We start from the raw sequence: 14014 nt of genomic DNA on the forward strand, positions 1-14014 counted from the left end.
TCAAGAATAACAAAGTCCGTTAAAATAGTAACATTTGCAACTACAACAGGCACATCCTCACAAATACCGACAGGTATAGCAGTTGATTTATCAGCCATTTGCAAAGATATTTTAGTAGGTGTCAACTTATTCAAATCAAGTCTACGATATAAAGAGAGAGGCATAACACTAACACCGGCTCCAAGATCACATAAAGCAGTTTTAACATAGTTTCTTTTAATAGAGCATGGTATAGTGGGTACTCATGGATCTCCTAGTTTCTTAGGTATTCCACCCTCAAAAGTATAATTAGCAAGCATGGTGGAAATTTCAGCTTCCGGTATCTTTCTTTTATTAGTAACAATATCTTTCATATACTTAGCATAAGGATTCATTTTGAGCATATCAGTTAACCGCATACGCAAAAAGATAGGTTTAATCATTTCAGCAAAGCGCTCAAAATCCTCATCATCCTTTTTCTTGGATGGTTTGGGAGGAAAAGGCATGGGTTTCTGAACCCATGGCTCTCTTTCTTTTCCATTTTTCCTAGCACCAAAGTCTTTCTTATCATAACATTGATTCTTTGATTGTGGGTTATCAAGATCAACAGCAGGTTCAATTTCTATATCATTATCATTACTAGGTTGAGCATCATCATGAACATTTTTATTAACATTATCACTAGTTTCAGGTTCATTACCAGATTGTGTTTCAGCATCAGAGATAGAAATATCGTTTGGATTCTCAGGTGTTTCAGTAATAGGTTCACTAGAAGCATGCAAAGTCCTATCATTTTTCTTTTTCTTCCTTTTAGAAGGACTAGGTGCATCCACATTATTTCTCTGAGCATCTTGTTCCATTCTCTTAGGGTGGCCTTCAGGATACAAAGGTTCCTGAGTCATTCTACCACCTCTAGTCATAACTCTAGCAGCGTTGTCATTATTCTTACTATTCAATTCATTGAGAAAATCATTTTGAGCTTTAAGTACTTGTTCTACTTGAGTGGTAACCATAGAAGCATGTTTACTAATAAGTTTAAGTTCACCTTTGACATTAGCCATATAATCACCCAAGTGCTCAAGCATATTTGAATTGTATTTCAATTGTCTACCAAAATAAGCATTAAAATCTTCTTGCTTAGCCATAAATTTATCAAACTCATCTAAGCATGGGCTAGCAAATTTAGTAAATGGGATTTCAGCTTTATCATATCTATAGAGAGAATTTACCTTTACTACCTGTGTCGGGTTATCAAGACCACGAGTTTCTTCAATAGGTAATGGATTAGGATCATATGTTTCTTCAACAGGCGGTAAGTTAAGACCATGTATTTATTCAATAGGAGTTAAATTCTTAACATCTTCATCTTTAATACCTTTTTCTTTCATAGATTTCTTTGCCTCTTGCATATCTTCATGACTGAGAAATAGAATACCCCTCTTCTTTGGAGTGGGTTTAGGAATAGGCTCAGGAGTTGGTTTAGGAACTGGTTCAGGAAGTGTCCAATTATTTTCATTTGCCAACATATTATTCAATAGAATTTCAGCTTCATCCGACGTTCTTTCCCTGAAAACAGAACCAACAAAACTATCCAGGTAATCTCTGGAAGCATCGGTTAGTCCATTATAAAAGATATCAAGTATTTCATTTTTCTTAAGAGGATGATTAGGCAAAGCATTAAGTAATTTGAGAAGCCTCCCCCAAGCTTGTGGGAGACTCTCTTCTTCAATTTGCACAAAATTATATATATCCCTTAAAGCAGCTTGTTTCTTATGAGCAGGGAAATATTTAGCAGAGAAGTAATAAATCATATCCTGGGGACTACGCACACAACCAGTATCAAGAGAATTAAACCATATCTTAGCATCACCCTTTAATGAGAACGGAAATATTTTAAGGATATAAAAGTAGCGAGTTCTCTCATCTTTAGTGAACAGGGTGGCAATATCATTTAATTTAGTAAGATGTGCCACAACAGCTTCAGATTCATAGCCATGAAAAGGATCAGATTCAACCAAAGTAATTATATCAGGATCAACAGAGAATTCATAATCCTTATCGGTAACATAGATAGGTGAAGTAGCAAAAGCAGGGTCAGGTTTCATTCTAGCAATTAGAAATTGCTTATTCCATTTAGCTAATAACCTCTTGAGTTCATATCTGTCTTTGCAAGCTAAAATAGCTAAAGAAGCTTCTTTATCAAAAACATAACCCTCGGGAATAACACGCAAGTCTTCATCATTACTTTCATCAGTATTATCAGATTCAATATTTTCATTCTCTCTAGCCCTAGCAAGTTGTTCATCAAGAAATTCACCAAGTGGCACAGTAGTATCAAGTATAGAAGTAGTTTCATCATAAGTATCATGCATAGAAGAAGTGGCATCATCAATAACATTCGACATATCAGAACGAATAGCAAAAGCAGGTTTAGGTGTCGCAAGCTTACTCATAATAGAAGGTGAATCAAGTGCAGAGCTAGATGGTAGTTCCTTACCTCCCCTCGTAGTTGAGGGATAAATCTTGGTTTTTGGATCTCTCAATTTCTTCATAAAAATAAGCAGATATAAATCCCAAGTGACTCAAAGAATAGAGCTATGCTCCCCGGCAACGGCGCCAGAAAATAGTCTTGATAACCCACAAGTATAGGGGATCGCAACAGTTTTTGAGGTAGAGTATTCAATCCAAATTTATTGATTTGACACAAGGGGAGCCAAAGAATATTCTCAAGTATTAGCAGCTGAGTTGTCAATTCAACCACACCTGAAAACTTAATATCTGCAGCAAAGTAATATGATAGTAGTGGTAACGGTAGCAAAAGGTAAAGGTAACAAAAGTAATGTTTTTGGTATTTTGAAGTGATGATAGCAATAGCAACGGAAAAGTAAAGAAGCGAAGAACAATATGTGGAAAGCTCATAGGCAATGGATCAGTGATGGAGAATTATGCCGGATGCGGTTCATCATGTAACAGTCATAACCTAGGGTGACACAGAACTAGCTCCAATTCATTGATATAATGTAGGCATGTATTCCGAATATAGTCATACGTGCTTATGGAAAAGAACTTGCATGGCATCTTTTGTCCTACCCTCCCGTGGCAGCAGGGTCCTTACGGAAACTAAGGGATATTAAGGCCTCCTTTTAATAGAGTACCGGAACAAAGCATTAACACATAGTGAATACATGAACTCCTCAAACTACGGTCATCACCGGTAAGTATCCCGATTATTGTCACTTCAGGGTTAACGGATCATAACACATAATAAGTGACTATAGACTTGCAAGATAGGATCAAGAACTCTCATATATCGATGAAAACATAATAGGTTCAGATCTGAAATCATGGCACTCGGGCCCTAGTGACAAGCATTAAGCATAGCAAAGTCATAGCAACATCAATCTCAGAACATAGTAGATACTAGGGATCAAACCCTAACAAAACTAAGTCGATTACATGATAAATCTCATCCAACCCATCACCTTCCAGCAAGCCTACGATGGAATTACTCACGCACGGCGGTGAGCATCATGAAATTAGTGATGGAGGACGGTTGATGATGACGATGGCGACAGATTCCCCTCTCCGGAGCCTCGAACGGACTCCAGATCAGCCCTCCCGAGAGGTTTTAGGGCTTGGCGGTGGCTCCGTATCGTAAAACGCGATGAATCCTTCTCTCTGATTTTTTCTCCCGGAAACGAAATATATAGAGTTGGAGTTGGAGTCGGAGGAGCTCCAGGGGGCCCACGAGGTAGGGGGCACCCCCTAGGGGGGCAGGCGCGCCCCCACCCTCGTGGACAGGTGGTGGGCCCCCTAGCCTTCATCTTTTGCAGGGATTTTTTATTATTTCTGAAAAGTTGTTCCGTGAAGTTTCAGGTCATTCCGAGAACTTTTGTTTCTGCACATAAATAACACCATGGCAATTCTGCTGAAAACAGCGTCAGTCCGGGTTAGTTCCATTCAAATCATGCAAGTTAGAGTCCAAAACAAGGGCAAAAGTGTTTGGAAAAGTAGATACGATGGAGACGTATCAACTCCCAAGAAGAAGCCCAAAGCTAAACCCAAGCCTGAAACTGAGTGCTTCTACTTCAAAGGAAATGGTCACTAGAAGCAGAACCGCCCCAAATAGTTGTCGGATAAGAAGGATGGCAAAGTGAACAAAGGTATATATGTAGCGACCTGACCCGAATGGATCAAGTCTCTGTGCTTAAGTGTCATCCCTGGATCGGTATGCTGACACACACAGTACTCGAAGGATTTATAACAGAGGTAAATCACATGTATAAAGTAATGTAAATACTATTACCTCAATCCATATAGCGGAAGCAACAAGGTTGTGGATTCCCATCAACACCAACGACAAAGTTGAGTGTAGAAATCGTAACCCTAACGTATCACTTACTCGTCGTAAGATAATCCTGCAACATGAGACGTTGGAGCCCGAAACGGGTCAGTACATTGAATGTACTGGCAAATTCACACCATAGAGAATAATGAATAAAGACTATCACTACATGCATATTTGGCTGGTGGAAAAGCTCTATGGTTATAAGGTTTTTGTGTAAAGCCAATTTTTCCCTACTGCAAAGGAATAAATTTATTTAACTATCATGGTGGTTGTGAAACATCGAGAATGGTTGACAGCATTCCGATCCCAATTAAGTGAACAATTAAAACCCAACAACATTAATTAGAAGTAACATGATGAGATTCACATGATATTCAAGTACTAGATACTCAAGTTGTCCATAACCGGGGACACGGCTAATCATGATTAGTTTATACACTCTGCAGAGGTTTGCGCACTTTTCCCCACATGACTCGATCGCCTCCGTTTGTTTTCTCGCACTACATGGTGTTTGAGAAACGGATGACCGAGACATAGTCTTTCAGAAGCACTAGCACCTTACATGTGGGGTAGACCGTACCACCTACAACCCCTACATCTGCTAGTCCACCCCGTAAGAGTTCGCACAACTTAGTCAACTATGCCAGAGCCCATAGTAGCATGTGGCTGCACACGGAAGTTTCTAGCATGAATTATCTTATGATCCCTTTAAGCCTGGGTGGCGGTCCAAAATAAAACAGGCAAGTCCTGATAGACATCAGGTGCCTCAATCCACCCAGATGTGTGTTTAAGTTGCCACCTTAGATAAACCATTAAAAATTATCAACTCACATCTGTCATGGATATCACTCACCCAATCCACGTCTACTAGCATAGCATGGCATAATAAGCAAACGTACAAGTAACTCCCAAAGGTTTGATAATAAACAGGTAATAGGTACTACCTCATCTACATCCCATCCCACAATTTAATTAGATCCTATTCATGCAATGTGTGAATATTGATCTAATGCAATAAAACTGGGTTGCAGAAAAGGTATGATCAAAGTGTGAACTTGCCTGCAATGTTGATGAAGATGATTCGCACTCAAAAATCTTGATATTTCTACTCGTCACACTCCGGTCAATCTATCGTAAGCAAACAATAGTAACCACACATAAGCAATCACTCAAAAGATCAGAAAGAACGAAGAAGACGATTCGGAAACATCAAAACCAAGAAAATAACTCTTGCAACATAAAACAATTTCTAACAGTACCAAAATTATGTGAATTTGGCCTTATTAGAATGTGTAGGTCAAGAGCTTCGATTTGCAAAAAGAATCAACTCAAACGGAGTTACGGATAAAAAGATATGATCAACAGAAGTTTGAATTCAAATCTGATCTAATTCAAATTTTAAACTTTTCAAAAACATGTTTGAGTTGGATTAATGGATAGAGGGGATCATAACGAAGACGTGGGCGTTGGTTTCGTTGAATTTGGACTAACGAGCAAAAAATTATGATTGTTTGAAGTTCAGGGACTAAACTGTAAAGAAAAACCTCACAGATAAGTCCCTGGCCGGAAATAAAACAGAAAAAGAAGAAAACTAAAAAGCGAACGTTCGTTACGGTGAACTAAAGAACGAACTCGTTCACTACAGAAGCTAACATAGCGAACGTTTACTAATTAAATTAATCTAGAAAAATAAACCGGTCTATTAAGAAAAAAACCAACCTAATAGATAAAACCGGCCGGGTTAACGGTTTTGCACCGGTTCAACGAAAATAAACCGGCGGCGGCGGTTTTGGATCGGTGGAGCGGCGGCTCCGGCGAGGGCGGCGTGCTCTGGCGCGGCGGACAGCGGCGACGCGGGCAGCGGCGAGCGGTGGCGCGGTTGGCGCGGTCGGCGGGGTGGTGCGGCGAAGCAGCGGCGAGGCGGCGAAGGGGCGCGGCACAGACGGCGGCTTGCCGGAAGTGCGGCAGCGGCGCGGTCCGCGACATGCGGCGGCGGCGCGAGGGGAGAGGGGCGGCGCGGTTTTATAGGAGGGGAGGGGAGGTGTTGCGTGGAGAAGGGGCAGGGCAGAGGCGGCGGGCGCGGAGTCCGGAGGTGGCATGGACGCCGAGGCGACGCTGACGTGCGGCGGCAGGTCTCCCGCTCGGGAGGGAGACGGCGAGGGGAACTTGGCTGGGTCGGCTGGGAGCTGGGCCGGCCCAGTCGGCGGGAGTTCCCTCTTTTTTTTATAAACATTTTTTTTGAAACTAAAACAATGAAACCAAAATAAATAAAAATATTATATAGGCATATAATATATCAAAATTTTCACAAAAAGATTTCCTACAACATGAACATTTTTGTAGCATTAAATAAAATTCGCACAAATTCAGATAAAACAAAGAGTGCTACATGTCTATTAAAATCCAACTAGAATCATTTTAAAAATACCAAAATGATTTCAAATTAATTTTTCTCCAATTTTCTAATGTAGGGAATCATGTTACCCTAATTTCCATATATTTTATTTTTGGAGAAAAATAATTTGAATAAAACTCAAATAAATCCAAATTGAAAATAAATTCAAAAAAACTTTGAATTTAATTCTTTGAAACTCCCAACTCATATTTCATATAATTTGAAGAAGTCATTTTATCTTCTCTCATGAAAATCATTGAGTTGCATAAAGTTTCAGAATTGGAAATATTTTCAAATGAAATTCAAATATTTTCAACACCCCTTGTCATTTAAATAAATGGAAGAAGTCATGTCATCTTCTCTCCGGGGTTTTGTGTTTGAAAAGAATTTGAATTCATGGAGATCAGAAAGCAAATATGAAAGTTGGGAAAGTCCTTTTATTCCCTCTCATTTAACTTTCAAAAAGTTTCGAATTTCACTCACTTTCAGACAATCAATCAAACAATCAATCAAATCTATCTATTTATTATAACATTCCAAAATTTAGAATTTTGGGATGTTACAATATATGATATACATGTTATTGATGTGTACTTTACTAGTGTTCGTAGCAACCCCTGGGTATTTTATACCGGTTCAGTTGCTAAGCTTAGTAACTCGAAACAGGAGTTGCAGAATGAACAACAACTAGTTAAGAGTGAAATGACGATGTGTGTTGGAAGTGATTCCAAGGTTGATACGATCACCATCGCACGCTCCCTCTACCTTTAGGATTAATGTTGAACCTAAAATAAATGTTATTTGGTGTTTGTGGTGTGCATGAATATGATTAGATCATGTTAATTACAGTACGGTTATTCCTTTAAGTTAGAGAATAATTGTTGCTCTGTTTACATGAATAAAACCTTCTATGGTCATACACCCAAGGTGAATGGTTTATTGAATCTCGATCGTAGTGATACACATATTCATAATATTGATGCCAAAAGATGCAAAGTTGATAATGATAGTGCAACATATTTGTGGCATTGCCGTTTAGGTCATATTGGTGTAAAGCGCATGAATAACTCCATGCAGATGGGCTTTTGGAATCACTTGATTATGAATCATTTGATACTTGTGAACCATGGCTCATGGGCAAGATGACCAAAACACCGTTCTTCGGAACAATGGAGCGAGCCAATGACTTATTGGAAATAATACATACCGATGTATGCGGTCCAATAAGTGTTGAGGCACACAGCAGGTATCATTATTTTCCGACCTTCATAGATGATTTGAGAAGATATGGGTATATCGACTTAATGAAACACATGTTTGAAACATTTGAAAAGTTCAAAGAATTTCAGAGTGAAGTGGAGAATCATCGTAATAAGAAAATAAAGTTTCTATGATCTGATCATGGAGGCGAATATTTGAGTTACGAGTTTGACCTTCATTTAAAACAATGTGGAATAGTTTCACAACTCACGCTACCTGGAACACCACAGCGTAATGGTATGTCCGAACGTTGTAACCATACTTTATTGGATATGGTGCGATCTATGTTGTCTCTTACCGATTTACCACTATTGTTTTGGGGTTAGGCATTAGAGACAACTGCATTCATGTTAATAGGGCACCGTCTAAATCCGTTGAGACCACATCGTATGAACTATGGTTTGGCAAGAAACCTAAGCTATCGTTTCTTAAAGTTTGGGGTTGCGACACTTATGTCAAAAGGCTTCAGCTTGATAAGCTCGAACCCAAATCGGAGAAGTGTGTCTTCATAGGATACCCTAAGGAAACAATTGGGTACACCTTGTACCACAGATCCGAAGGCAAGTTCTTTGTTGCCAAGAATGGAACATTTCTAGAGAAGGAGTTTCTCTCGAAAGAAGTGAGTGGGAGGAAAGTAGAACTTGATGAGATAACTGTACCTTCTCTCAATTTGGAAAGTAGCACATCAGAGAAATCCGTTCCCGTGATGCCTACACTAACTAGGGAGGAAGATAATGATGATGATCATGAAACTTTAGATCAAGTTACTACTGGACCTCATAGGTCGAATAGAGCATGTTCCACACTAGAGCGGTACGTAATCCTGTCCTGGAAGTCATGTTACTAGACCATGACGAACCTATGAAATATGAATAAGCAATGATGAGCCCAGATTCCGACATATGGCTTGGTGCCATGAAATCTGAGATAGGATCCATGTATGAGAACAAAGTATGGACTTTGGTGGACTTGCCCGATGATCGACAAGCCATAGAGAATAAATGGATCTCCAAGAAGAAGACTGACGCTGATGGTAATGTTATTGTCTACAAATCTCGACTTGTCACAAAAGTTTTTCAACAAGTTCGAGGGGTTGACTACGATGAGACTTTCTCACCCATAGCAATGCTTAAGTCCGTCCGAATCATGTTAGCAACTGCCACATTTTATGATTATGAAATCTGGCAAATGGACGTCAAAACTACATTCTTTAATGGATATCTTAAACAAGAGTTGTATATGATGCAACCAGAAGTTTTTGTTGATCCTAAAGGTGCTAACAAAGTGTGCAAGCTCTAGCGATCCATTTATGGACTGGTGCAAGCATCTCGGAGTTGGAATATACGCTTTGATGAGGTGATCAAAGCGCATTGTTTTATACAGACTTACGGTGAAGCCTGTATTTACAAGAAAGTGAGTGGGAGCTCTATAGCATTTCTAATATTATATGTGGAGGACATATTATTGATTGGAAATGAGATAGAATTTTTGGATAGCATAAAAGGATACTTGAATAATAATTTTTCAATGAAAGACCTCACTAAAGCTACTTTCATATTGAGCATCAAGATCTATAGGGATAGATCAAGATGCTTAATCGAAATTTCACAAAACACATACCTTGATAAGATTTGAAGAAGTTCAAAATGGTTCAGTCCAAGAAGGGGTTCTTGCCTGCATTACAAGGTTCGAAGTTGAGTAAGACTCAAAGACCGACCATGGCAGAAGATAGAGAGAGATAATGAAAGTCATTCCCTATGCGTCAGCCATAGGTTCTATACGGTATGCCATGTTGTGTACCACACTTGATGTGTGTCTTGCCACTTAGCTGGCAAAGAGGGTACAAGAGTGATCCAGGAGTGGACCATTGGACAATGGTAAAAATTATCCTTAGGTGCCTTAAAGAGGACTAAGGAAATGTTTCTCGTTTATGGAGGTGATAAATAGTTCATCGTAAAGAGTTATGTCGATGCAAGCTTTGACACTGGTCTAGATGACTCTAAGTTTCAATCTGGATACATGTTGAACATGGGAGAAATTAGCTAGAGTAGCTCCATGTAGAGCATTGTAGACATAGAAATTTGCAAAATACATAAGGATCTGAATGTGATAGACCCGTTGACTGAACTTCTATCACAAGCAAAACATGATCACACCTTATTACTCTTTGGGTGTTAATCACATGGCGATGTGAACTAGATAATTGACTCAAGTAAAACCTTTGGGTGTTGGTCACATGGCGATGTGAACTATATGTGTTAATCACATGGCGACGTGAACTATGGGTGTTATTCACATGGCGATGTGAACTAGATTATTGACTCTCGTACAAGTGGGAGACTGAAGGAAATATGCCCTAGAGGGAATTGTTATTTTATATTTCCTTATTCATGATAAAGGTTTATTATTCATGCTATAATTGTATTGATTGGAAACCTAAATACATGTGTGAATACATAAAAAAATACCGTGTCCCTAGTAAGCCTCTACTAGACTAGCTTGTTGATCAAAGATGGTTAAGGTTTCCTAACCATAGACATGTGTTGTCATTTGATAACGGGATCACATCATTGGGAGAATGGTGTGATAAAAAAGACCCATCCGTTAGCTTAGCATAATGATCGTTAAATTTTATTGCTATTGCTTTCTATGTCAAATACATATTCCTTCAACTACGAGATTATGCAACTCCCGGATACCGGAGGAATGCCTTCTGTGCTATCAAACGTCACAACGTAACTGGGTGATTATAAAGATGCTCTACAGGTATCTCTGAGGTGTTCTGTTGAGTTGGCATAGATCGAGAGTAGGATTTGTCAATCCAAGTATCGAAGAGGTATCTCTGGGCCCTCTCGATAATACACATCATAAGCTTTCAAGCAAACGACTAAGGAGTTAGTAACGAGGTGATGTATTACGAAAAGAGTAAAGTGACTTGCCTGTAACGAGATTGAACTAGGTATGAAGATACCGACGATCGAATCTCGGGGAACTAACATATCGATGGACAAAGGGAATTACGTATGTTGTCACAACGGTTCGACCAATAAAGATCTTCGTAGAATATGTAGGAGACAATATGGGCATCTAGGTTACACTATTGTTATTGACCGGAGAGGTGTCCCAGTCATGTCTACATAGTTCTCGAACCCGTAGGGTCCGCACGCTTAACGTTCAATGATGATATAATATTATATGAGTTATGTGATTTGGTGACCGAATGTTGTTCAGACTCCCGGATGAGATCACAAACATGATGAGGAGTCTCGAAATGGTCGAGAGGTAACGATTGATATATAGGATGAAGGTACTCGTACACCAGAAGTGTTCCGGAGGGTACCAGGTACTTATCAGGTCACCGGAAAGAAGTTTCGCGCAGCTCCGGCAAAGATATGGGCCTTATGGGCCAGGAGAGGGAACACACCAGCCCACAAGGTTCCGGTGTGCCCCTTATAGAGGCTAGCCTATGAGGAGGAGAAGGAAAGAGGGGAGGGAAAGGAAAGTGTGGAGTAGGACTCCCCCTTCCTTCCCTCTCCCCCCTCTTTCCTTCCACCTTCATATAAGGAAAGGGGGGGGGGGGCGCAGGGCAAGGCAGCAGCCCTAGGGCCGCCGCTAGGTCTCTTGGGGCACCCTAGGGGCTTCCTCCTCCCCCCCACCTATATATATGTGGGGAGGGGGCACCACACAAGGACACAACATTGTCTTAGCCGTGTGCGGTGCCACCGTCCATAGTTTTCTTCATCGGTCATATTTTCGTAGTGCTTAGGCGAAGCCCTGCGGAGATCGCATCACCATCACCGTCACCACAAAATCGTGCTGCCGGAACTCTTCTACTAATTCGCCCATCTTGCTAGATCAAGAAGCACGAGGATGTCACCAAGCTGAACATGTGAAGAACGCGGAGGTGCCGTGCGTTCGGTACTAGATCGGTTGGAGCACGAAGAAAGTTCGACTATATCAACCGCGTTGTGAAACACTTCCGCTTGTGGTCTACCAGGGTACATAGACACACTCTACCACTCGTTGCTATGCATCTCCATGGATAGATCATTGCGCGTGCATACAAAATTTTTGTTTTCCATGCAACGATTCCCAACAACAACATACATGTGTATAAGGCATCATACAGATTGTGACTAAAAGATTCAGATTGTATACTTATAATTAGCTAAGGATTATTTACCTATATGAGAAAATAAATTAATATAAGAAGAAAATTTTCTTTACTTATTTGCAAATTTTCATAAAAGAAAGATAAAAGTATTAATAAAAAATAATGCAAATCGGAAGCATACCATGGTGAAATGGTTGTTCAATCCAACAACTATCACAGATGATAGTTTATTCTCCCACTGACCTCTCACATTCTTGACATGCTAGTTGATGTTTTAAATAAGATCATATTACTATATTGTGATAGCAGTATGAGGAAACTGAAATACAACAAAGGTCCATCACTGAAACACTGTCACAACCGATCTGGGTAAAGATTCCGAAGATGTTATTTTTATGAACTTCTAATTTTCGAAACACATAGAAACACTGAATTATAAGCTTAAAGATTTATAATCCATTCATAAAAGCTCTAGCTTCATGACGCTATTCACTTTTACCACTCGGGCATATATTAGTTACCAATTTGTAGTAGAAACAAGGCGACCTTTTCAACTCACTACAAGCTGAGATCATAATTGATAGACGTATACTCCTACATGAGTATAACAACCAGGTCCAGTACATGACCTTTTATTGCCACATGAAAACGATTGAGTATAGAATGAGGCCTATCGATTATTTTGAAACTACACGAGGGAGGCTGCTGACTTTTCAATATGATTAATTGTGACAAATCCGAATAAACTGTATCCATGCTATTTCAATACGACCCAACACAAGTTACACAACTGTGAAATCACATGCCATGTCAAGAAATTTAAAATGCATATTCATACACTAACTTTATAATACTATGGTGGCAATGTAATTAAGGACTTATAAATATAAAACAAGAAAGAAACACCCACAAATCATGTCAAGATGGAAGGAAACAACCACACTTGCTTTCCGAATATAACAGATACCAAAATACGACCATAATACTGTTCGCCTAAGAACTAATATGATTTCACATATGGTTTCTATCCATGTCCAACCCTCAGCTAATAAATCATATGCATTATCTTCTCAAGTGAAAGCATGTCATTAAGGGAAGTCACCTTGTAATGCCCAATATACGATCCTATCTGAGAGGAACTCAAAGGTCCCACCAAGGATAGAGCCGCATATTGAAGACGCTTTTGCAAGGTTGATATCATTACATCGTACCATTACATAATAGTTGGGGATACATAAGGCATACAAATGCCACAAGAATACATCAATACATAGCAAACATCAGACAGAAGATCGGCATCCGACTACGGATGGAGATAAACGAAAAACAAGAACGACATCCACCCTGCTAGCCCAGGCTGCCGACCAGGGACCTATCCCCTGAATCGAAGAAGAAGCAGAAGAACTACAAAACAAGTAAACATCGCTCGCACATCATGATCATCACATTACCTATACCTACAACTGTTGTTGTAGTAATCTGTGAGCCACGAGGACTCATCAATCCCATTACCATGGGTAATCAAGACTATCAAAGCTTAATGGGTATGGAATGGAGAAGTGGTGAGGTTGCAGCAGCACTAAGCATTGTATGGTGGCTAACTTACGAATACAATAATAAGATGAGAAGCTACGCAATGATCGCAAACTAGTAATGATCAAGAAGTGATCCTGAACTACTTACGTTCAAACATTACCCCACCATGTTCTCTTCCCAAACTCGAAAAGAGACAGTCATAGTTACACACCCAGTTGATGTATTTTACTTCGGGTCTGGTGTCAAGTTCTCTACAAACGGATATTAAAAATTCCCATCTGCCACATAACTGCAGGCACGGCTCTCGAAAGTTTAAACCCTGCAAGGGTGTCCCAACTTAGCCCACGACAAGTTCTCACGATCAACGGAGGGAAAAGCTCCT

The sequence above is a fragment of the Triticum urartu genome, chromosome 6 (genome assembly GCF_003073215.2).
Source record: "Triticum urartu cultivar G1812 chromosome 6, Tu2.1, whole genome shotgun sequence".
NCBI classification, from domain to species: Eukaryota; Viridiplantae; Streptophyta; class Magnoliopsida; order Poales; family Poaceae; genus Triticum; species Triticum urartu.